The 27,064-nt window shown below is 41.5% G+C and overlaps 1 protein-coding gene across 5 annotated transcripts in view; it reads right to left on the reverse strand.

The window, feature by feature from the left end:
• PIP5K1B (phosphatidylinositol-4-phosphate 5-kinase type 1 beta) overlaps positions 1-27,064 on the reverse strand; it is a 279,654-nt gene that overhangs the window by 241,285 nt on the left and 11,305 nt on the right. The window contains exon 1 of one of the 5 annotated variants that reach the window (XM_070590459.1): positions 3,697-3,788. The exons of the other annotated variants lie outside the window; for them this stretch is intronic. The gene's annotated coding sequence lies outside the window, so the exon portion shown is untranslated. Of the gene's footprint in view, positions 1-3,696; positions 3,789-27,064 lie in introns of those variants that run through there. 5 annotated transcript variants of the gene reach the window in all.

Raw genomic sequence — 27,064 nt, forward strand, 5'->3', positions numbered from 1 at the left:
GTTATCTGTAAAGTGACAGCCCCACCCCGCCCCACCCCGTCTGCCTGCCTCAAACAAAGTTCTTTTTAGAAGAGAGAATGAGCTAAAGTAAGAGTGAAGGATGGGGGGGGGGGGGGATAATGAATAGAAAAGTACACCAAAAGTTGTCTTATCAGCACTTCCTAACCCCTACCCATGGCTCCCATGTAACCAAGACCCCAGATGTTAAGAATCAACACAAAAGAAGAGATCCATTTGGGAAACGATGACCTAAAGTTGACTTTTTTATTCATGCCTTCATTCATCAATCCAGCAAATATGTAGTGCGCGCCAATTAGGCATACACTACTGAATAAAACAGACATGGACTTTTCCTTCATAGGGCTTATGATTTGATGGGAGACAAAGATACTGAAGAGTCTGTATAATTTATCTGGAAAAATTACCATCTGTAATATGTGCTGTGAAGGAAATGAAGAGAATGCAGTGGCAGAAAATTAGAGAGAGATCTACTCAGCTGGAGGGCGGTAGGGAAGTCTTTTCAGGGGCAGCAACATTCGGGAATCTTGAAGGCTCAGCAGGAGCCCACAGGCAGGGCACAGAAGGAAGCGGGAGCAGGGAGGGGAGCGTGTGGGGGAAGACACAGCTTGAACACAGGCCCTGGAGTGGGGAGGTGAGGGGGGGAGGCTGGGGCCAAGTGGGCAGGGGGCCTGGATCTCTACGCCGTGGGTCTCGTGAATCTCTAAGAGTGGCGGATGTGGTAAGCACTGCTTCCCAAGGATGTAATTCATTTAGAGGATGCTAAATGAATGTGTCAACCCCTCAGCCACTAAGATAGACGAGACACCAGACACCAAAGGGAAGCGCGAGGCCTCGATGCAGGTCTTCAAAGGACATAGCCCAAACCATCTTCACTGATCTTGAACTCTTCACCTAGAACGAGGGTGGCCCAGGTCAGGCTGCTGGCGGCTAAAAGGAGGGAATGATGGAAGCAAGTAGGCAGCACTTCCGGTTGTAGTGGAAAGGACTAAGGGAAGACGTGGGAGTACCTGTCCTCCCCCTTCTAGCCTAGCAAGGGGCCTCAACAGGACCAGCTGGAGAGCATGAGACTCCTGCAACATGAGAGACACCGTGACCCTGCTGGCAACTTTTGCCTGAGAAATCTGAAGGAACAGAGGTAGGCTGGCTGGATGCTGATGGAGAAGCCAAAGGAAATAACAGCTGCATTGGGATCAGCCTGCTTGCCCCAAGTTTGTGGGAGCAAAGGATGTGTATTTCCCATGGACCGGACACTGATGACACCATGAGCAGATGCAGAGGGCTGTATCCAGTTCTGCCCAACAAGAGCCACCAGGACAGCAATGGAATCCAGTAGACAGGAGTACAAATGGATCGTGGACTTTCCAGAGACGGAGAAAAGAGAGAGCACCACAGTCATCCCAAGGACACTGGAGGTGAGAGGTCCCCAGAGACAGGATGAGGGGATATCTCCAAAGAACACACCAAAAGGTCCCACCAGATAAAGAACTGATTCTAAATACTTGCAACACACAGACAGCTCTCCTGTGATACCACCTGCCAATAAAAACTTTCCTGCGCCTCTTCCTGTCCTCCCCAGCCCACTCCAAGCCGGAAGCAACAGCTACTGAGTAAGCAAGTGAGCAAGTGCCTAACCAGAGCTCCTCCTCCCCGTAGCAGGCCCCGGCTGGAGGAAGGGGAGCAGTTGTAAATAGGAATGAGGTTGGAAGCTTTGACTAGTACATGATACTAGACATTTTCAGCATCTGGCAAATTAAAGTGGGACTTTTTGTTATGTAAGAGGAATCAGAATAGTCATGTAATATGTTTTCATCCAGAAACAGGGGAAATGCTTTCTGCTGAATAAATTTTAAAGGGAGAGTGGGAGACTAGATAAGATTGTTTTTTGACGGTATCCCATGGAATCTTCTTGTTCGAGGCAGATTACGCATGGAACCTCTTTGTGGCAGCACATCTCATGGAAAATGTACTTTCCAAAAATGAGGTCCACCATGCCCCAGCTTGAACACCAAGATCAAGGTGGTTTCAGGGTTCACCTTGCAACACCCTCCATCCTTTGCAGGGCCATGCAGAGTCTTCAGCAGCTGTAGCAACTGAGGATATTGAGCTCTTGCCCATGGCAGAAGTTCCTGTCCCCTACATGCTCCTCCTCTTCCAGAAACACAAAGACGGTTCAGGTAGGGATCCCTGCCTCCAGGAACCACCACCATGTTCAGCTCTGATCTGTGTGAAACAGGCTCTGACTGAATTTCCAACTTCAAGCCTCATGAGTCTTCTCCTTAGATGTCACCCTAATAGAATTCCTTTCACCCAGACCCAGCTGAGAAGCCCAGAGCCTCAACTCATACCGAGCAGTAAACCCAAGGACATCAACCACCACCTCCATTCATTCTCCCTTTGTCTTAAGCGTCATGAGAAGCACATCTTAGAATGGAGAGTGGTAAAATGAAACAGAATTCCTCTTCAATAAACAGGTACTTTGGTCAAGCAAATGTGCAGAAGTCAACGGTTTCAGCATCATTATATGTCAGTGGGTTTTAGCAAATCAGCCCACATTGGCCAAATTCTTATATTATTGAAAATACAGCTTATCAAATCTATACTATATAAAATAGATTTCTCCTCACACATATGTCCTACTCTTGGGAGAGCTCATTTAAAATCTAGATAATTTTAAGAGATATTTCTGTGCCAGCCGCCCACTACGTTTTGAGCTCCATGAAGGCAGAAACTGTTTCTCAACTACTTTTGCATCCTTTGGGGTCTAGCAAAGAATCTGGTACATAAGAGGGTTCAATGAAGTCCTACGCTGATAAGTCAATGAACAAAGAAAGAATATCCTGGCATAGACTTTAACTCAGATTTATGTAAATACTGTGAATATGTTTAAAAAAATGGGAGAGACTATCATCGTTGACTACTTCATTGTATTCTCTACAGAAGATTTTTAGTATGTGTATTTGACTCCTATAATTAGATACCTTAACGTTATTTTGTATAAAAGATTTTTCTAAGGCTACTCTTTCTACAGGCCAGAGACCATGCCAACTGCCCATTCACCCTCACTGAGAAACAGTAAAGATCCCTCATGGTGTGTGACCCTACCTAAGGGATTGATGTTTCAAGTTTCCCAAAGGGAATAATATTGCTATAAAATAGATACATTTAAAAGAATTCACTTTCACATCTCTTGTGGAAGGACCTTGGGGGGCAAAGCAGAAAGAGGAAAGGCTCACTAGCACAGGGCTGAGCAGCATCAGGCACCAAAGAAGAAAGGTCACAAGATTAGGACTTGCACAGATTCGCAGTCACGTCTTGGCTCTGCTGGTCCTCAGTTCCCTCATCTGTAAAATGGAGATACCTCTGGGCCAGCCCTGGTGGCCTAGTGGTAAAGTTCAGCACGCTTCACTTTGGCAGCCCTGGTTCAGTTCGGGGGCGCCAACCACTCATCTGTCAGTGGCCACACTGTAGTGGCGGCTCACATTAAAAAGAAAGAGGAAGATTGGCAGCAGACGTTAGCTCAGGGTGAATCTTCCTCAGCAGAAAAAAATGGAGATACCTCAAAGAAACACTGTGGGAGAACGCAGGAATGTATGGAGGCTCTGATTACACACAAAAAGGGCTCAACAGTACTGTTATTACCGTTATCTACACATAAAGTGAATTACATCCACCTACCTGCATATTTAAAGATGATTTTAGATATAGGTAAGTCTGCAACTCTGAAAGGAGTTGAAATCCAAAACTCAGCTGTTTGGAACTTGGAATGCATTTTCCCATAGGAACAATGCTATAAATCATAGAACTTTAGAATTAGAAGGCACCTCAAAGTGCATCAAGTGATCCACTAAAGGTAGCATTTCCTAATATAGGCTCTCTGGGGTTTAAGTTCCAGGCAAGCCCAGCAAAACTAATATAACTTATAACATAGTTGAAATACTACACACCAGCAAACAAAAAATAGCACAAATGATTTTTACATGTTCAATAATATTTCATCTTCACATGTTCTTCTAACCTTAACTAAGATTACCTTCCAATTCTGAAATTCACTGATGTAGCAAGTGGAGAGAGAGAAATTTCTCAGCACCCACCCTCCCCCTCCCCACACCCAACAACTGCCACCAAAAACCTCCAGTTAATATGGGAAGAGAACTTTATCAGCAGCATGAGCAAAATGCAACGGCCCCTGGAGGAAAAAGAGATACCAGGGAGATAACTCTGCTCCCCGTTATCTCTGGTCAAGGGGGCAAGATGTGGGGTGGAGCAGAGCACAGAAAGGAAAGCCTTGGTTACCAAGGTTCCCTCTTACCACCTGGCCCAGGGTCAGCCCCATTTCACCTGGCTGTGCACAAATTAAAACTATTCGTGGAGGTCATTTGAGACACTGAGGGGTCACATGCATATGCGACTTTGTAGGGGTCATCCTCGACCCTCTCGCTGACCCCTGGCTGTGCCAGCCTCTGCCTATGCAGTGGACAATAAGAAGGCACACAGTGCTCTGGGCTGCTCCTTCCTGCTAATTCTTTGGAACGGCATAAGCTGCTGTTTATACTTACAGAATGTCCACAAGCCAGTGTATTCAGCTTGGCAAGTGCCTTTAATGCTGTCTCCAACATGGAAAATTCAGAAGAAACTGCAGAAATGACCAAGGGAATCTAGTTTGCATAGAAGCTCTAAGCACTACGCAGATCACGTGGGATAATACTCATGATACAATGGTAAATGAAACAAGTCATTTTACAAAAGAGTATATACAGCATGATTCTGATTTTGAAATATACGCATACCCTATGTTTTACATATTCTTACATAGATCTCTTTAGAAAAAAGACTGGAAGGAAATACTCCAAAATATGAACAATTATTTTTTCGGTGTTACGGAAATACAAGGTATATATTTTTTTCTTTATAATTTCTGTATTTTCTAAGTTTGGTTGAATTAATAATTATATAAAAAGAGGTAAAACGGCATTTAGAAACACTAACTAGAGATTTTAAATCTAAAAGAATCCTTAGAAATGACTTAATTCAACGTTTCCTCCAGTGCCTCTTAATTTTGTAGGGAAAACACCTCTGGCCCCTCAGGTAACTTATGAGCCTGACATCTTACAACTAGTAGACAACTAGCCAGACAGAATTTGAACACAGACGGCTTGAACTCAGATCTTGTGACATTTATGGTCTGTTCCGCTCCCATGATATCATGGTGTCCTAGAGTCAGGGACTAATGAACTCCATAAGGAAATACTCCATAAGGAAGGAGCAAATCTTACTGTACACGCCTACACTTCTCACTAAATAAATATTTGCCTACGGTCGTATCATAGTTTTATGACATGCAAACAACTCCGTTGCTAAAAGAGATTGGGTTAGTTCATCAGACTACTGAACCGGAGTCCTAGTTACATAGTTTTTACTCTCACATTGCATAGAAGCCCACTTTTACAGACTTTCAAGATAAAAAATAAATCAGAAGGCACCGCTGTCCTTATGCTGGGCATCTCTGTGACTATAGAGAAGAAATGGGTTACTTCCATCTTCTACTGTTGCTAATTACACATATATCAGCCACTTAGCTTCCATTCCATCGTATCATGCTGTATTAGAACTACTTAACATTTCTCCAGCCCCAAACACGTACAGAAAGCAGACAGACTGAAAACGTTCTTCAAAAGTACCAATATCCTAAAGACTTTAAGTATTTCCTATTTATAAATGCGAAGCCTGGTTAGGAACAAAGCATCATCTAAATCTGACAAAAAGATCAGTTCTAAGATATTTCATTTCTTAAGGGAGAAAATTCAGACATTTAGTGCAAACATATGCACAGAGAGCGCCTTGGGCCACACCGAAGTGGCTTCCTATTTTGACCCGCTTATCTTGAGCTGGTTGGGCTGGGAAAGCATTCCAGGCAAGGGGTGGGAGGTGGCCTCCAAGGACACAGTAGCAGAGAAGGAGTGGCCACAGGTGGCAAGTCAAAGAACAGTTTTACAGATAAGCAAAGAGGACTCTACCCCCGGTGACAGCCGCAGCAGGTAGCTCATTTCCTACTTAATGCGCCAACCAGAAACATAATACATGAACCCAAGATCTATTTATGGCAGGCAGAGAGTGTGCAGGAGTCTGGACAATACATCGGTTACCTGAGTTAAGCAGTAATTAACTTAGACTTAGAACCTGAAGTTAGCCCTACGTGTCACATGGAGATAAGGCAAAGCCTAGAGCCTGCATAGGCACAGCAGAGCAGGGAGTGCCTGGAATGAGCTGTGAAAATGCTGATACTGGGACAATTTCACAGTAGAAACAGGCCAAGGAGAAATTTAGTAAGAGTAGGCTGGAAAGTCCTGCAACCGGAGATATCCTGGGTTGCCAAACACCGCTCCCGGAAGTGCGAGGAGGGGAACAGGGTATGGAGGGAAGGCCTAGAAGGAGACTGAAGTTCAAATGTTTAAACATAAATGCTGACTTCTTAAATATTTTAAAGTTTTAAGGAAAGAAGGTAATGTGAGAAAGTGATCTCTCTTCTTTGTTCTCTCAAAATAAAGGCACCCCAAATGGAACAAGGACTATACCAACATACCCCTCATTCAGAGACTCTCAATTCTGAGAATGTAATCTAAGTGAATGAGACAAAAGAAGCAAAAGGCTAGATTGTATGGAGACGTATAATACATTGTGTTCTATAAGAGCAAAAATAAAAACACGAGATTATATTCAATGACTGACGATGGGGAAAAGTAGACTAGGCAAGAGTAAATTAAAGCACATGAAACATTTCCAACCCCTCTAGAAGTGCTAACATGAAGATACAAATTGGGAGAAATATGAAGTTTAAAATTCAAAATTAAATGTTCACCATGGTTATAACTAAATCAAAATAATGATGCTTGAGAGAAAACTAGCAGAAGAGTCAGGACTCAGGAGCTGATGGTTGCCAGGATGATCCGGGGTACGCTGATGGCGAATGGAGATGCTGAAGACAAGGGCCCCTTGGGGAAAGCCATGGAGAAGTTTTTGGGCTGGTGAAGGAAAGGCTCCAGTCTCATCCAGAAACCCCAAAGGGCAGGCCTGGGCCCTAAACAAGAAAAGATGTGGGGTCTTCCTAAGATCAGAAGGGGCTCAAGTGCAGGGCTTAATGAATCTTGGATCAAAGGGTTGAAAACAAGGGCGGTCTAATAGGACCCTGAAGGAGGGAGATCTGAAGGAACTTGCAGATTAAAAGAAAATGGAAGCCTTCTGAGAGAGGGCCTGAAAAAGTCTGTTTAATTCAGAAAAATCTGCAACATTCCATTTAGTCTAGAAATTTGGCCAAACTCAGTGAGGAACATGAGGATGAACTTGTAACTGCCTGATAGAACACGAGAGCGGGAATGGGGCAAAGTGATTAGGTGCGCCCCACCCCTTGCCGCCCCCAACTTTCAGATAAGAAAACTCAGACCCAGAAAGGCGATGCCAACTGCTTGCCCAAAATGACAACTAGTTTGTGGCAGTGCCAGGGTTAGTACTCAGATCTTTTCTTCTCATTCCAGCAATTTTTACATTATACCATGTTCTCATATCAACCACATGTAGGTGGACCCAGCATTCTCCCATCATATATGAATTAAACTCAAATGATCGTTTTCACTCTGTAAGTACTATTGTTTTTATGGTTAACTGGAGGAAATTCAGGAAAGCCAAAAAAGGAGGAAAATCAACTTCAGTTTCAAACCTCAGTTTTTAAAAATTCTCAGTATTTCTGTTAAATTTATCTAATTGGTTTTTTCCATTTTCATAGTTGGTGAATATTTATTTCATAGTGTGAATATTTATTCTACATGTTTAGCTAAGCCATTGAATTTTGTGTCATCAGCCACAGAAAAGATATGACTTTTTTAGATTTCCATACAAGTTCTAAGGATCTTTCTTAAGTGGGGGCCAAAGAAAAACCTGACGGCCTGCCATTGGAAACTTCTTCCCAGAGTGACTGACATTCAGTCATTAACTGTGCTATGCCATATGAACAGAATCATCTGTGAATTTATTTAATTATTCCATCATCCTCCAACTTTTCTCTATCATGTACATAAGGAGACCTGTGAGAGATTTTCGTCAAATGCTTCTATGTCTATGGCATTCTCTTCCTCTACCTATCTAAAATCCTTACCTAAGAAGGAAATATGATGATCTGGTCACTACACATTAGTAAATTTATGCTGCTTCCTAGGGATCAATGCAATCTCTTCTATGGGCTCATAAATCATTTATATGACGGTAATTCAGAATTTTTGCAAGGGAGCATTTCTACATTGATAGTTTTAGGAATTCAACTTTTTCAAAAGCTACACCGAACATCTGCATGCCTCTGGTCTTCTGGAACCTCTCCCACTCTCCAAGATTTTCTCAACAATCACTGGCAGTGGCTCAGAGATGCTATCTGCTAAGGCCTTCAACACCCTGAGATATGATCAAGTATGCCCTAGAGATGTGAACTCATTCAAATTACCTAGATGCTCTTTCACCATCTTCTAAATCCCTGTTAATGAATCCTTTTTCATTTTGAAGATCATTCTCTTTACTGGAGAAGTGAAAGCAAAATAACTCTAAAAATGTCCTTGATTAACGCCAGCCTTATCGCCTTCTCACACAATGGGCTACCTCTGTCTCCCTTCTTCTAGCTCCAGATACAACTAAAAAAGTAAAACAAACTAAGACACTATTTTTGAAATAGAAATGACACACCACACACTCACACACACCATAAAGGTTCAACCTAGCTAGTAAAGAAATTAAATTAACACAATAACGAAATATCATCTTGTGGCAAACCATGGAAACACACCTTTAAGTGACAAGAAAGCAATGCTGGTGATGTTGTGACGAAACAGACATACTCATATTTGCTGATAATGGAACTATGTATTTGGAAAGCAAATACATAAGATGTTCATGCCCTTTGTTCTAGAAAACCTACACCTGAACACTGATCTTAAGGGACACATTCCAAAATAAAAGAAGCTCCAAGTATATAAATATGTCTTTTGGGAATAACATAATAGCCCCATACTGGACACAGTCTAAGTATTCAAGAATGGGAATGGTTAAATGAACTACAAAACACCAACTGGGGTAGGCCAAATGATGGCCCCTCCCAAAATGTTCAAGCCCTAATCCTCAGGACCTGTGAATATGCTACCTGACATGGCAAAAGGAACTTAGCAGGTGTGATTAAATTAAGGATTTTGAGATGGAAAGCTTATGCTGGACTATCCAGGGGGGCCCAATGCCATCACGAAGTTCTGTATAAAAGGGAGGCAGGAGGGTCAGAGAAGGAGACACGACGACAAAAGCAGAGGTCAGAAGCGAGAGATGGAGAGAGAGAGATTTAAAGATGCTACACTACTGGCTTTAAGGATATTGGCAGGGGCCATGATTCAAAGTATACAGTTGCCTCTGGAGGCTAGAAAAAGGCAAGGAAGCAGATTTTCTCAGAGCCTCCAGGAGGAACACAGCCCTGCCGACACTTCAATTTTAGAAATTCTCACCTCCAGAACTGTAAGGTAATAAATTTGTGTCCTTTTAAGCCACTGAATTTGTGGTAACTTTTTACAGCAGCAATTGGAAAATTATATACAAACTATTATGCAGCCACTAAAAATTATTAACCTGAGGACTATATAGCCAGGGAAGAAAAATATTAACATATGCAGATGGGAGAACTTATATACACAATCACTACTATGTAAAACATACATACAAATAGATCAAGATTAATAGATTAAGATTGAAATGTACAAATAGATTAAAAGATCTCTTAACTGGTCTCCCCACTTCTGCCCTTGAGCCCCTAGCACCCAGAGCAGCCAGAGTGGTCCTTCTCAAATATGAAATCAGATTACTTTACTCAACTGCTCAAAACCCTCCAATGGCTTCTGTCATCTCAAAGAAAAAGCCCAAGGCCAGAGAAGGACTTACAAAGCCCAGGTCCACAGCAGGGCATAGCTGTGGGGAGAGCCACTCATACATACTTCACATGACTGACATCCCTAAAAGTGTGCAGGACACCCCTACCGGGGCAGGTATGCGCCCTCACTCGCCCCCTCTCTCTGGCCTTTCCGCCTCCCACTTTCTGTCTTGCTGACTCCACTCCAGCCTCACTGGCCAACTTGCTATTCCTGGAACACATCAAGAACACTCCTTCACACTTTTTGCACTCACTGTTCCCTCTGCCTGAAGTACTAAATGTGCAGGTGTAGGCTTCCTGGAACAAAGGGCATGAACATCTTATGTATTTATTCTCCAAATACATAGTTACCTTATCGGTAAGTATATGAGCATGAATATATGAGCATGTTACAACATGACGTTATATTGTTATGTTAAATTTCTTTACTGGCCCGGTTGAATCATTTTGTATGTCATTTGTATTTCTAGGATTCATTACCTCGCTTCTTCCAATCTCTGCTTAAATGTCACCACCTTATGAAGAGGTTTTCTTTGGCCATCTTAAATAACAATTCCTTTGTCCCACTCGAGAACTCCCCATCCCCCAACCCTGCTTTACTCTTCTCTCTCGCATGTAATCCTTCATGGTATAGATGGAAATCCCTCACACTAAAAGATACCTATTTATTATCCATCTCCCTGAATTAGAATGTAAACTCCACGAGAGTACAGACTTTGGCAGCTTTGTTCATTGATGTGTCCCCAGTGCCTAAATGAGTTCACATGGTGGGTGTTCAATAAATACTTGTTGAGTGAATGAATTAAGATTAGAGGTGACTTCAGAGAAGTGAAAAGTGCTCCCATTTTCATATAGTTGGTTTAAATGTGAACCACACAACCTCATTTAGTATAGTCACAAAATTATTTTAACAAACCAGCAAGTAACTTTTGATGCTATTTTTAGAAACTCTCAGTTCAATCACAAGTCTTCTGTGTATGCCTTTTAAAATCCAAGTTAATCAGAAAGTGTCCTCTGAAGCCACACTAGTTCCTTTAGATGCTGTCTCCTCATCTCTCTCATGAAGTTTCATCATATTTGTGTCATCAGAACTTCATTTTTCAGAAACTCTCATCCCTTTTAGGTCATATATCCCTTAAAAGCCACGAGATCCAAGGTATTTCCACTGAATGTTTTAAAATCTGCTCTCCTAAAGCCCTGGTATCATGTCTTACGGCCAGAGTTTTCTCTATGGTTAAAAATTCCAAGAGATCTAAGACAGGAAATATACCCAATGAGCCAGGAGCATCTTGTAGTGTCAGAAAATAAGGGGGTGCAAGAACAAACAAGCAAAACTCCATGGTGACGGGGAGATATCAAGGGATGCAGGAGCCAACCGAAAGAGGAAACCAAAAAGGAGTCACAGCTGGAAGTACATGAGTGAGAAAATAAAGTAGCATGGGATTGTAACTCCAAGTATAACATAAACATGAGTCCACAATGATGTAAATAAGTGATTGAGCAAATAAACAAATAAGGGAGAACAGGCAAATCTCCCATGCAGAAGAATTCCACCTCATTTTTATAGATACTCCTCCTTAAAAGAAGAGGAACATAACTCCCCACTCCTTAAGTGTGGGCTGCACATAGTGACTTCCTACCAAAGAGTACACAATGGAAAGGGAGGAGGAAGAAAGAATGACTTTACAGTAGAGAAACCCGACAAACATTACTTCACTGTTGATGTTGATCTTGACTACCCAGCTGATGTCATATTAGTAGTATGCATACCTTTGATAAGGTGTGAGGGGAACGGCACTTTATCTCCCCAAACACATTACCCCAATCTAATCACGAGAAAAACAATCACACACCTCTCAATTAGGGGACATTCTATAAGCCACCTGACAGTAATTCTCAAAATTGTCAAGGTCACCAGAAACAAGGAAAATCTGAGAAACTGTCACAACCAAGAGGAGCCTAAGGAGACATGACTAAATATAATGTGACATCCCAGATGGGATCCTGGAACAAAAAGAAGGGTAGTAGGGAAAAACAGTAAATCTGAATAAACCATGGACTTCAGTTAATAATAATGTATCAATACTGGTTCATGAATTGGGACAACCGTACCATACTAATGTATGACAATGATAGGAAACTGGGTGTGAGGCATACAAGAATCCTTTGTGCTATATTCTCAGGAGTTCTCTAAATCTAAAAATGTTCTAAAATAAAAAGTTTGTTCAGGGCTGGCACTGTGGCCGAGTGGTTAAGTTCGCGGGCTCTGCGGCAGGTGGCCCGGTGTTTCATTGGTTCGGATCCTGGGCGCGGACATGGCACTGCTCATCAAACCACGCTGAGGCAGCGTCCCACATGCCACAACTAGAAGGACCCACAACGAAGAATATACAACTGCGTACTGGGGGGCTTTGGGGAGAAAAAGGAAAAATAAAATAAAATAAAATCTTTAAAAAAAAAAAAAGAACATTCATTTCTTAAAAAAAAAAAAAGTTTGTTTAAAATAATTCCAAGAGATCATGATCACTGTCTTCAAAGGCTCCTCCATCTTCCACATGATAAAGTCTTTTTTCCTTAGTGGTCAGTGTTAAGTTCAATATAGCAACTTCCTTTGTTGTACTCTGATGAGTGACCCAAAAAAGGCCAAAAGGTACTAGATTTTTTTTTTAGCCCAATTATCCACCCAGCAGAAGCTGAGATGGTCATCTCCTATTGCCTCTTCTAGTTTTGTAGTTTGTGTCAACAAGGTATTATCAGCCTCAGCCTCCATCTGTCTGGTTAGCAGAAGGTCCCCACAACAATCAAACTGATAGGCTTTCTAGTCCTTTTAACCTCACCAAATGCTATGCAGAATTGTTCCTCATCAGTTTGCAGATTTACAGATAAGCACATTCTCCCTTCTTTATCAATCCTGTTTCTCCTCTTTTCCATATTCTGGAAAGAAATTCCCAGTCCTGTGAGTCTCAGGACCACCTGAGCAAGAAGCCAGGGGAAGAAGTGTGAGTGACCACATTAAAGAAAAGAAGTATGGTATACGGGAAAAGGAGCAGGACATTCTATATCTGCTCCTCTTGACACATTCTGAACTCACTGCCTACTACCACCAGTCCTCACTGGCCGAGTTCTTAACCAAGAAGTAGAGATATGTTGGGTGTAGCTTTGAGCCTTTCTTCTTCTTGTCCTTCCTTCCATTTAGGACATGTCCCCATTCTCTTGTTTTCTTCTAGATTAATCCTGTGGCCTTCCACACAGGGGGATCCTTCCCTTCTCTGAACTCTCATAAGCCCCATCTTACTTTGCCCTCCCAGCACTGCTGCTTGTGTTTCATGAGCACATCTTCTCAACTGCACTGCAGACTCCTCATTGGGGCGAACTTCATCTACTTTTCTGTATAAACTTTGTGCACTGATCAATCAAATTGTTCAGTCAACTTTAGCAAATACCTGAGCGCTTGCCATTGAGTGTTTATCTCACAACTCAATGAGGTAGGCACATAATTACTCCCGTTTCATAGCTGAAAACACTGAGGAATAAAGGAGTTGAGTGACTTTCCCTGGGTCACATGGAAGTGGCAAAGCCAGAATGTGAACCCAAATTCAAGTTCTTAATCACCACAGTACATTCCACTGCCTCCTAAGAAATACTTACTAGTTAAATGATCCCTTACAGAGTCTAGGTATCTTAATAAGTGGTGATCTCAGAAGGAAAACTAAAAACCCTTGATCTGTGGGCCCCAAACTGCAAAATTTTTATTCAATTATTCCTCCCCCAAACCTAAAAGTCAGACACAGTTTGTATACAGCACAGACAATAGGATTGAAGGGAGGCAGTACTTTAAAAAAATTCCTTCGGATGCATTGTGGTCACCCATCATTCTTCACACATCAACCCGTTAGAAGGACTGATGGACACAGAATGAACAGAGAAAAACAAATAATGCACGTCTGCACAGTTTGAACTGCAATGCCAGGCTGGCACGCTCTTTGAGGAAATTGGGCAGAGACAAGGCACCATGCTGGAGGAGTAAGAGGCACCCAGCACCATTCTGCGTGAGCACATACAACATACAGTGAGGTTCTCTTCAGCCATCTGCTCCTCATTTCCCACTGGCAATTTTGTGGTTGGATGATCAGCTTCTTAGGAGGCTTCTAAAAATAAGTTACCATCAATTCAATTACACAAGTACATGAGTATTTACAGTCACCCTGTGGCCCACACCTAAATTAAACAATCTTCCTTTCTATTACAGAAAAGAAGGTGCTGAACTCCTCAGCAGGTGCAAAGCATCTAAGTTATAACACTCCAATTTCTCACCATCATCACCACCAGCAGCATCACCAGACAATGAGCTTTTAAAGAATGCCTGCAAATTGTGCCAGCAATAGATTATAATGCCCACTCCATCCAAACAAGAATTACCAGACTTTGCCTAAGGGACAAGCAGACTTCTCTACTCTGCTGTGTTCTTGCCGTGTCTCTCATGTTAGCTGCTACTTAACTCTGAGCACTCCCAGAAAGCCTTGCCTTGGAAAACACTGGCCTTCCTACATCTGTTAGATGTGTTAATTACTTTTCTTTGGGGTCCCACTAGCTTCTGTCTACCAGAAGCTGGTTTAGCTGTCGGATTCAGGACCAGCGCCTCTTCTTCTCATGTCCTTTTCACAAACAGTAGGTGGCCGCAGCTCTGAGTTTCCAAAGCAATATGAATGAAGACTAAAACATATGGTGGCTGATCCCTAGGCGGACTGAAGGGAAAATGCCAGCAGAGCATAAGTTAGAATCCCAAATATGCCAAAAACCACATGAATACACCGTTTCAGATACTTCTTGAACCGCACTATTAAACAAACAAAAGTGATCCATGTAATTCAATCAGTCCACAAGACTTTGGGGTAAAGGAAATTGCTTTGGACAAAGTTTTATTTATTAAAGAATAAACAAGAGACCCTTTTTCCCCTCAAGGAATTATAATTCAGCAGGGAAGATAAGATATGCCTGCAAATAACTGAGAATACACACGGAAAATTGATAAGTCCCATAAGAGAGGTATTAAAAAAATGCTAATCTCAGCCACCTCACTATTCCAGCGTCACAGGAAAGATTTCAGAAGCTTCTAGAAGCACTTCTACCTTGGGACTAGTTCATGGGAGCCCCGCTAACAGACGCTGTGGTGGAAGCACGGGAGTCCTCGTAAGATGAAGATGAGCTGGGAAGAGCTGGAAGTCATCTCACTCACTTCCTCACCTCCTTTCATCCACATTATCAAAAGGGTTGCAACTTGCTTATTATAAAATCCTTCCTGAAATACAGTGAAAAAGAGGCCTGGTTCCCTTAATCTATGGTAAATTCCTCGAGGGCAAGGACCACTCATTTGTTTTTGCAACTGCCTCCCCACCCTACGCCTTCAGTCTCAATGCTATTCCTTTTGTCCTCAGCACCTTACAAAAAGCTTTGCACATAAAAAGTGAAAGGAAGTAGCATTTACTTAGTTCTTACTACCCATATTCCTTAAATCCTCTCACAATCCATTGAAGTGGGAAACGTCAGCCTCATTTGAGAGGCTGTTCTTTGCTGGGAAGACAAAGGGATTGGATCACCTTAGATCCTGTCCATCATACACAATGCAATGTCAAGTTCGTCTCTCCTCACTTTCCTCTGCAAAACATACACATTCCATCCGGACACGAGGAGGATCAGAAATCATATGTGTAGAAGAGATATTCATAAACTGAGGTTAAATTGAAATACAACTTTTAGACATCAAGAGTTCTGTAACAACCTCAAAGACTCTAAAGCAACGTTTGAACATGACACATGACCCTTGAAACTAAATTATCACACCTATCAAAAGGATCCATAATTCTGTGCTAAAGGTAACTTTCCTTAGCAGTGATGACCACGGAGGTCATAGCTGGCGACTTGTTAATGATTGAAGAATGAGTAAGAAAGAGCAACTTTCAACTAAGACTACAAGAAAATTGCCCTAGTCTGGCCCCATCTAAGGGACAGCTCTTTCTCATGAAGAAAGGAAATATACTGGAGCAACGTCCTAAACATTCAAAACAATCAAGAAATCTATTATTCTTTTTCCTGTTTCCATTCTATTTGATTTGTATTTGTACTTAATGTATACATAAAATGGGTGGGACCCATTTTAAGGCCCCAATGACATCGTCGGAATTTATTGTCCAGTTCCAATACAATCTGATGTGACAAGCTCAAGAGTTTTATTTCTCAACATCGCCCAGGTCAAATTCCATTATAATGACTCCTGTGGGATTACTGAAATTCTCTGCTTTTCTGGGATTTAGTTGTATATGACAGTACTTAAAGTGTGATATTGGTTAATAATTGAGAGATGTGTTTTTATTTATGGAATTTTTAAAAACGTTGTCATTGGGTATGAGTTATCATAATAGATCTAAAACCACCTTCTTTGAAGCAATTTTTTAATCCCAAAATAAATCTCATCTGCTGATATGGCTCACTTTTTGGGAACTGATGTTAGTTCCAATTAGTCTTGAGGAATATTTCTTCCACTGTCCTATCCTCAGCTTTATCGGAAGCATAGAGGGACTGTCACCGGTGCCCAGTTCCTGGCTATTGGTATCAGGTGCTCCAAATCTTGCTGACCCTGAATATTACTTTCTACATCATATGATAGCCTTTCTTATGTGAGTTATATTCTCTTATATTCTGCATATCATATTCCTCTCAACCAAATACACAAAAAGGTAAACAAAATCATCAAAGCAAATGGTACAAAAGTACTCTATGCTTTCTCATCCTAATCAGCATACTTGATTATAAATACTTTCATTAATTTGTATCTTTTTCTTTCCAGTTATTTTTACATAGGCTTTCCCATAGTATTTTATCTGCAAATAATCATATATTGTTAAGAGCTATTATAGTTTAATCCTTTCCCCAAATGCTAATGTTATTTTTAGTCTTTCACTATTAAAATTAACATTGTTCTAACAAAGATTTTGTTTCTCCTTTAATTTTTTTCCCCTGAAAAGAGAAGTTACTAGATCAAAAGGTATATTCGGTATAATGGCTTTTGTTAAATATCGGTAGCCTTCAGGAAGGCACACGTCAGTGTAGTGACTGCATACACCTTCCCTTTTTCACAGAGGACCTGACTCCCTAGCAGTTCTTTCATTCAAACTTTCCAGCAAAATGTTCCCAGCTTTAAAACTCTTCTTGAAGTCCTGCCTCTTCATGAGATACAACACGAGAGGTTCTTGTTGATGTCCTTTCCTTTCTCTCAACCCTCTACTGGCTTCTCATCACTCTAAAAATAAAACCCAAAGTTACCATCAGGTTTATAAGGCTCTACCTGCCTTGACCCCAACTACTCCCCTCCACTCCCTCAGTACCAGCCGTTTACCCAGTACCTCAAACGGGCTAAGGAGCTCTGCCTCGGGGCTTTGTATTTACTATTCCTTCTGCCTGGAATGCTTTTCCCAGCATAATTCAACAAATATTGAATAGTCGTTTCTCCACTTTATTTAGATCTATGTTTGTGATAGATTGAATGTTTGCATCCCTCCAAAATTCCTACGTTGAAATTCTAACCCCCATGGGATGGTATTAGGAGGCAGGGTCTTTGGGAGATAACTAGGCCATGAAAGTGGAGCCCTCATGAATGAGATTGGTGCCCTTATCAAAGAGACTTGAGAGGGCTTGCTTCCTCTCCCTGTGCTCTCCCCAACGTGAGGACACAACGAGAAGGTGGCCATTTGCAAACCAGGAAGCGGGCCCGCATCAGACACCACACTGTCGGCACTTTCACAAATGTTTGCAGTTTCAGCCACCCAGCCTGTGGTATATTTAGAGCAGCCCGAGCTGCGATGTTCACGTATATTGCCCTCAGAGAGGGCTTCTCTGTCCTCGCTTTTTAAAATAACACTCTTTCACCACCACTACCCTCACTCTACTCCTTATCCTGCTTTATTTTTTCTCCACAGCATCTTGCATTAAATGACAGGTATTTTTCTTTATCATTGGCCTTCCCCACTAGAAAGGAATAATCTTAGTACCTGGAATGGTGTTAACAGGCACTCCAATATTTGTTGAATTATGAATAAACTCAAGTAAAGGACCTCTTTAGGAGATAGCCTTGGAGAACAAGTCATCTTAGGATCAAGGAGCATGCACTGCACGTACTGTGGCATGTCACACCCACCATCATAAAACAGTATAATAACATGGAGACATAACACAGTATCATAACACAGAGACACAACACAGTATCATGGCTAAGCGAGATGGTTCTGGAGCTGGACCACCTGGCTTTGAAACCTGGCCGTGTGACTCTCTCTTACTATCTCTGCTCCACCGTTTCCTCGCTTATAAAATGATGACTATATACCTACCTCATGGGTTGCTGTGAATACGTAACAAGTTTAATGCCTACTTATTGCTTAGAAAGTACCTGGAATGTCATAAGCGCCCAAGTCAGTATTGGGTACTCATTAGCAATGACTGTCATTTTAGGGCCCTCCTTCCTTTATACAACTTTCTAAACCTAGACTATTTCCCACTATTTCTTATAATATCAGCTTTTACCCTCTACCCATTTTAGTTACCTCAAGCTGCTTTTTATCTTTATGTTCTAATTACCAATATACTGATGATTTATTTTTATCAAAGAAACGCATGTACAAACAAGGTAATATACCAAATGATGTACGAGGACTTGATGATTTTCCTGTTCCTGCCGCTAGTTCCATTCTCCCAAGACAACCATTCCTAAAATTTTCTTTTGGTCTCTTGGTGGTTATCTCCATCACTCTTGATAACTTGCTTAAATCTCTTGTTCTTGATTCATATCAGGGACTTTCCTCAGACTGCCCTGGCCTCCACCCGAAGTTTGATACATTATTGTTTCAATTCCCTTGTTCATTACCTTTGTAATTTTAAGTACTCAAGTCTTCATCTGTGTTTCCACTAACTTTTTTTTTGAAGTAAAACTGTCTTTAATCACAGACATGATTGTCTTTGTAAAATTCTATGCATGCTACAAAAAAGTTACCAGAATTAATAACACATGAGTTTAACGCCTAACCAAGGAACATATAAGGATGGTAGATAAACACATGAGAAGATGCTCAACACCATTAGCCGCTAGGGAAATACAATTTAAAACCACAGTGAGCCACCACTATACAGAGCAGAATATCTAAAATCAAAAAGACTAATCATACCAAGTGTTGATGAAGATGTGGAACAACTAGAACTCTCACATGCCACCAGTGGGAATGCAAGATGGCACGACAACTCCAGAATTCCATCAACTTTTAACCACTATATCTTACTCTCCCATTTTAGGAGATGAGAATATTAGCATGTTTATCATCTCTTCTCTGCTTTCATATCCCAGCTTCTGTCAGCTACACTTTTACTCTTTTGAAGTTGCTACCATTTGCAATCTGGCCTGCAAGCATAACCAAATCGGCCATGCTTAGTCCAGTCTGACTCTAAGGGAAGAAGACTCAGAAACAACACCTGTGTGGTTATGATTATGCCACTATGCCCTTTGCCAGACTAAGTAAGGAATTAAGACTTGTCTCTTATTATAGATCCAATGTCATGACTACAGACCCAGTGTTGTGACTCCTATGCCAATGATGTTAAACTCTATGAGTTCCCCTCATTTTTGATCAGGTATTACCTATGTCAGTAACTGCAGCCAAACCCCTCTGCCATGTGATACAGGTCATCAAACTATAAATATTTCTATTATATAACTGAAGTTTTCATTAGCATTGGAGGAATGTCCAGTTACCCTCAAATAGCCTTCAAGATTTCACAAGTGTTAAAAGTGCTTTCTGGATGACTTCTAGGAGCTTCTCCTACTCCATCTAAATAGGCGCTACTGAAACAGTGACCACCTCTGGATGTGAGGCATGGCTTTAGGTACTGTGGGAGGTGTGATAACGACAACCACATATCATACAATCTAAACTAAATAAGCAATGAACTTGTTTACTACATTGAGCAGCACGTCCTAGTTTAGACTCTATCATATAAATTATTTGCTGCCCACCAGCATTCCTTCTCTTTAACAAGTAAACATGAGTTTTTTCACTTTCTTCAACAAACCTCCATATCCAAGATTCATCCCTTCTTAAAGATAAAAGCACATTGCTCTCCTCATCCACGTTGAGCGTATGTTTAAATTCTGGAACTCTGATCAGACAGATGTTAGCAAAGCATCCCACTTGCACCCTTGGCCTCTGGGGATAGGGGAGGAGAATTCTTCTCTTACGGGAACCTTATCATAGCAGATGCTACACTCTTTGCTTCAGATCTGCTTGCCCATGCGCTATAAAGGTGGCTCTGGAGCCTGAGTTCCTTCTGTAATTCTTATGACAAATTCTCTAATGTGCATGATGCTTTTGTTCTAAGGAACTCAAAGGTCATCATTCCATTTGGTCTCACAAGGTGCCTTTGATAGAGGCCAGGAGGCAGTGTATAGATTCTCATTCCACAGATAGGGGGGAAAAAAGAAAAAAAAAGGCACAACAGAGATCAGGCCACTTGACCAGAGGTCATCAAAGTGTCAGGAGATGCAGGATGAGCCAGAATCTCTGCTTCTCTGACCAGAGCTCTTGCTGCATCCAAATTCAGCCTGTGCAAATGTATGCAAAATGTCACTCAAAAACACAGGAAGTCCAACTCAATGAAACTAGGTGATAAACTCTGCTCACAATAAGCAATAGTAGGTATTGGTGGGGGAGGCAGCCAAAAGATGTATTCTCTTCCTCTGAAAGTTTAAAATAGTGAGAATGATAAAGGACAAGAATTCTGCACTAGTTTTGTAGACATTTCTGCTAAGTAAATTTTTTTCAGTGAGAAATAGAACACGGGCTACAAACACATTGTAAGCAGGCACTTGCTATTTTGGTCAAGGTACATCAACTGATAGAAATCCTTATAGAACTTTGAATTGTTCACCTTTCTACTCATTATCCTAAAGGAGAAAAAAAATAATCAAAAAGTAGTAGGAGCAGCTAGTGTGTAGAAGGCACTGGGGCTGTTTGGCTGGGTGGGAAACACATGGGAGAAGACGTGGTCCCAGCTGTCTTGACTGAGTCGGCTTGGAGAAGTAAGCTGAGAACAAATGAAAAGTCACCCTCGAGGGAAAGTTCCAAAGGAAGGGTAAGAGCAAGAATGCCAAAGGGAAGGTGTGCATGAGAAATCACTTCTGAGTGAGTGTGGGGATCAGAGAAGCCTTCCAGAAGAGTGGGATATGTGCAGTGTCATGAAAATCTGATGCCATTTCCTTAAACAGAGAAGAAAACAGATTTAGTAAGAAAAGATGGAATGAGCAAAAGTATGGAGAAATGGACATGCAAATGAGATCAAATGAAGATGAAGGAATGATGTTGGTTCTCAGACATTTTCTCTTCTTAGTCTACAGACTCTTTCAGTGAAGTCTCGTTTAATCCCATGGATTTAATCACTGGTGAGAGATCACAACACTGTCTCCATCATGGGCCTCTCTCCTTGCATCCACATTCATACAGCTTCCTTCTAGATCTTCCACCTGGATGTTCTGTAGGTATCTCAATCTTATCCACTCCTATGGCTTGAATCACCGCCCAGAGACCAGTGACCATAACACAGCCAGTGTCTCCATCACAGACTGCTCTCCTTACAGCCACACTCCACCGAGATATCCCACAAGTATCGCAGATGCATGTTCAGGATTGGACTCACCATCACAGCCCTCCCACCTCTGCCACCACATATATGCTGCCTCTTCTTGGTGCTCTCTCTCAGTTGATCATCATTCTCCAATCTCTCCACCTACTCAAGCCAAAAGCCAGAGAGTCATCTTCTTTTACTCCTCCCCTTCCCTCAAAATTCATATGTAAGTGGTCACCAAGCCCTCCAACTTCTCCCTCCTAAATCTCAAATCTGCTCCCTCTGCCCCATCCTCATGACCTTAATTCAGGTCCTCATCATCTCCTGTGACTAGTCTCCCTGTATCTAGTCCCTTTCCCGGCTCATTCATCTCCCAAACTATAGCCCATGTTGCTGATCTAAAATAAAACATGAGCTCATGATTTGTCCATGAAAATCTTCTAGTTGTTGCCTCACTGCCTATAGAAGAAAAGTTCAAACTCCTGAGCATATCTAACAAGATGTCCATGTTCTGGCCCCAACACACCCCTCCAGCCCTATCTCCTTCCCCCTGCCTCCATTCTACCCATCATCAGATTACACAGCTCCAAAACACACTGACAACCTTTATGACTTCATGTCTTCTTACACATTGCGCCCGGAACTAAGAGGTCAGGAAATGGTAGTTACTGTCACTTCTATACTATCAAAGGACAACAATGACGATGACAATGATGAACAGTCAGCTAGGGCTAGACTGTGGCTGGTCTTACAGACCAACCAAGGCATTCAGATTTCGGGCATGGTAAAGCATCTAAAGATTTTGGGACATGGCAGTGACAAAATTATAATCTTGGTAGCAGGTATTACAACTGATTCAAAGGGGGTAGAGAGGGAGGTACAGAAGCTGTTTGGGAAGCTGCTCCACAAGTCCAAGGAAGAGGCATTAATATAGGAAATATAAGTGAGGGGAGCGGAGAATATGTTTTTTTAATTCCTCGGAACTTGGCAACTGCACAGAAACAAGAATGAACAAAATAAAAAGACTCCTCAAATTTCAAAAGTAGGTTAAAAAAAATGAGGGCATCTTTAATAAAAATTTAGAATTAGGGAAGGAGATAAATTCAGGTTTTTAAAAGGTGACAGCTACAAGTACAGACTTCACAAGAGAGGTACTTTTCATAGAGGTAAGACTTGGAATCACAAGAACAGATGAGTGGCGACAAGAGAGTCAGGTGTGGGTTGTTAAACTGCTCTAAATGCTACAGGCCAAAAAGCAAGAGGTGGAAAAAAACCTAAAATTTGGCCATGAACAAGGCTGCTCATTGGGTTATGGCTCAAAGGAACTTGAGGTAGTGGCCAGGCTAGAAGCTAGACTGTTGACATTTTAAGAAGCAAAGGGAAACTAGGAAGTTGAAGACGATTGTAGCCTAAGAAATCATTTACTCATTTTTTCGACAAATGTTAATTGAGAGCCAACTTTGCGCTGGAGACTTTTCTGGGTGCTAGGAATACAGGATGAACAGAACACAGTCCCACCCCTGGAAGAACTTTCCAGTAAAGGAGGCAGACCGTGAAGAAGCCAATCAAAATGTAACATCAGGACGTGTTGACCATCATCTCCAAAGCTGTTAGGCGCACATGTAAGGATACTTAACACTCAGTTCTAAAACGCTTCCAGAAGTCTTTTGACATATGTGGAAAATGACTATTCCTTATACAAACTTTGCACAAAATGGAATGATGCATCACGTTGACATTATAAATTGCCACGTAGGAGAGGGAGTTTGAGAAACTGCCAAACTAAACAACGAAGCCCAACTGTACACAAATCCTAAAAGCTGAATTTCCATTGTTTTCTATAAACAAACAAACTAAAGTCATGTTCTCTCTTAACCCTTAGTATCAAAGACTGATTTCCCATTTACTCCACTTTCCATAAATCTTGACCACTCTGTCTAAACCATGTCTTAGGAAAAAACAATAAAAGGGAAACATTTCAATAGAGCTTGCCAAAGCAATGACACCACTGTTTTTCTGTTTCCATATTATGAATCCACAAGTCTAAGAACAGTCTGGTTCACATCACTCCTTAAAAATAAGTTAAATTTTTCATATTCACCTTATTTGCATTATTGTAGGTATTAAAGTTTGTTTTCCAATGGAAGATGAATACCAGGAAACTTGAGGAAATTTTCTATGGAATTTCTTCAATGGAAAAGAGAAATACCTCTGGCAATCTATAACCTCTAAAGGCAGGAAACATTAAAAATGAGACCAACACCAAAACACCCATAAATTACCACTCTGTTTAAGTTAAATGAAAAAGTATAGGAAAGTGTGCTTTAGACCACAATGTAGTAAACACATAAATACTTTATAAAAAGAAAAAAGAAATCACGACTATTTCAGCCTAAAAGGTAGCACTTTATTTATCTGAATAGCCTAAAAACAGGACATAAGAAAAACATGCTCCTTATTGGCTAACGAATTAAGTGAACGAAAAAGAACTAAGCTTGCTTGCTTTACAAATAGAACTCGGGGCCCTCCTTCAAAAACTGCTTTTTTCCTTTTTTAAAAGAATTTCAATTTCAATGCATCATATGAGTCTCTTTGTGAAACACAATTCACACAATATGGGTGTTATCTGGCTCCCAAGATCACAAGAGATTTTCAACAGCAAAAAATGAGTGAAGGGGCTATCACTGCTAAAAGCCACAGGGCCAAAAAAAAAAATCAATAAAAGGCAGATAAGATTTTCAAAAATAGCAAAGTGGGGCCATTTGGTATAGGGACAAGGAGCCCTGCACCCCTGAATGGAGCCAAAAGCCATCACCTTATTACAGCATAAAAGGCACAGCCTCATAGTCTATTCGATATAAGCTATTAAAGAATCACGAGAGTGATAACTTCAGGGAAATTTTCTATACAAAAATTGGCTTTGATAAATTTTGACACTTAAAGGAGCAAGCAAACCCTTAGCAATCAGGAAATTTACTCTAGAAGTAAGACAGCCTGTCCGAAAGTTCTAAGCAGCCAAGAGTTCCCCGTTTTAAGCTCCTTTCCTTTCGTGCTTGAATGGTCAATTAAAATGGGTGAGCATGATGTCTTAATGAATTTCAGGCAAAAAAAGAAAAAAATATGATGTCAAATTGTTCTTGATATATTTTTAAAGTAAGGTTTTTTTTTTCTTACAGCATTTAAGTTCTTGTTAAAATAAATTAGCATGAACTTTAGGGTGAGCATTATATGAAAAAATATACACATGCCCCAGTTTAAAGGCCATGTTTCATAATCGTAGCTTATTTATCCTGTATAACAGACAAGGCGGTCGGTCTTATGAGTTACTTTTCCTCAACTCCAAGTTCTATCTCCAAATTTCAATATGCCTTTTTGATAGAAATTAAAACTTTGAGGGGGAACCTTGTGGAGTTAACTCACAACCCACCATGAACCCATAGGAGAGGAAAGAGCACTGCATGAGGAGTCGTGGTCAGCTCCTCCATAAATGCAGGACTCTGGCCTGAGCTTCTGCACAGGCAGCACTGGAGGGGACAACAGATAGATTTGTGTTTTCCAAACTGCAGGTCTCAGCTCATCACTGGGGAGTAAAATTAACTTGGTGGATCATGACTAGTGTTTGGTAGAGGTTGGAGGTGGGAGGGAACGCATCAGGAAACACCAGAGCATCTCTCAGGTAGTATAGCTAAGCACTGTTCCATAAAACCTTCATTTTGAATATATTTATTATTTATATATTCATGTCTAAACTAGGTTTCAACATAGAATGTGCTTCTTAAAGGGCACTGTCTTAGCCATAAAGGATTGTGCAATGGACTGAATGCTTATGCGCCCAAAATTCATATGTTGAAATCCTAACTGCCAGTGTGATGGTATAAGGAGGTGAGGCCTTTGGGAGGTAATTAGGTCATGAGATGGGGGGCCCTTATGAATGAGATTAACGCCCTTATGAAAGGGACCGCAGAGAACTCTCTTGCCCTCTTTCTGCCATGTGAGGATACAATGGGAAGTTGGCAGTCTATAACCTGGAAGAGGGTTCTCACCAGAACCAACCACGCTGGCACCATGGTCTCGAACTTCCAGCCTCTAGACTCATGAGAAATAAATTTCTCTTGTTTACAGGCCACCCAATCTGTGGTACTTTGGTACTTCTCCTTATAGTTTAAGTGACACTGAGTAACTAAAAAGGCCACGTGCAAAGATTAAATGCGAGCTGAGCTTAGGCTAATTTATATTAACTAGTTTCTACAGGATCCTATAATCTTGCCTCTTATTCTATCCCAAGATGCCTAGAACATCAAAGATAATGCTTTTAGCCTCCAACTAACTACTTCCACAACAACTGCTTTCCTCTCATCTAATTAGCAGTCTTGAGTTCCTCTTAAAATGAGTGCGTGCACCTCGGGGATTCCCAGAGCACACTAAAAACTTGGTATTCGGAGTGGGTTGGGCAGGTCCCTAGGACCACACTGGAGTCTTCATCCTGTGCCTGCAAGAGCAGCTGACTTGAGTTATCAACACGGGACTGACCGCACTCCAGGAGAGCAAGAACATCAGAGTAGGACGCAGTTTGGAAAAGCAAGTCCTCAGAGGCTGTGTAAGGGTTCAAAAGGCCACCAACCTGGAGAGACCTGGGGACCAGAAAGATCTGCTTCTATGAGGGCTTGGCTTGGTGTGGAAGTTGAGGATCTGGCCAGGAGAGTCTAGGGTCCTCTCCAGCGATCTCAATTCCCCTGGCTGCAGTCCAGACAATGGATTAAAGGAAGGCCAGAGTGGACTCAGGAGCCAAGGGAGGCTATGGTTAGAATCCAGCAAAGAGATGAGAAGCTGGACTGGACAGAACCAGCAGAAACAATGAGAAGCAGAGGGATGGGGAGATATTCAGGAAGCAAAATCAATAAAAATGGGTAAAAGACTAGATGCGGTGGATGAAAAGGATACGGTCAAGGATGACTCCCAAGTTTCTGCCTAGTGAGAGGAGGTGGCTAGTGGTGCCCATCACAGAGCTAGGCAACCCTATAGGGGGACCAGAGATGGAGAGAAAAGATCACAATTCTGGCCCTAGACATGTAAAATTTAAGGTGCCTCTGAGATACCCAAGTGTAATGTCAATTATGTAATCTAGAGCTCATAGAGAGGCCTGGGTTGGAAATATAAATTTTAGATTCACTTATGTTTTCCTTTTTTAAACTCTTGTTCCAAAACTACATTTTGAGGTGCAACTGAACGAAGCAGAGTAAAGAATGTGGCCTTCAAAAATCAAAAAAGCCAGGGCTGGAACCATCTCTTACTAGCTCTGTGCTCATGAACACATACCTATCCTGCCTAGATTTCCATTTCCTCCTCTATCAGTGAGGATGCTATGGCCCACCGTCAGGAGCATGGTGAAGATGAAAAGAAACAGCAGTTGAGAAGTGCTTGGAATAGAGTAAGTTCTCAGCC

The sequence above is a fragment of the Equus przewalskii genome, chromosome 22 (genome assembly GCF_037783145.1).
Source record: "Equus przewalskii isolate Varuska chromosome 22, EquPr2, whole genome shotgun sequence".
NCBI classification, from domain to species: Eukaryota; Metazoa; Chordata; class Mammalia; order Perissodactyla; family Equidae; genus Equus; species Equus przewalskii.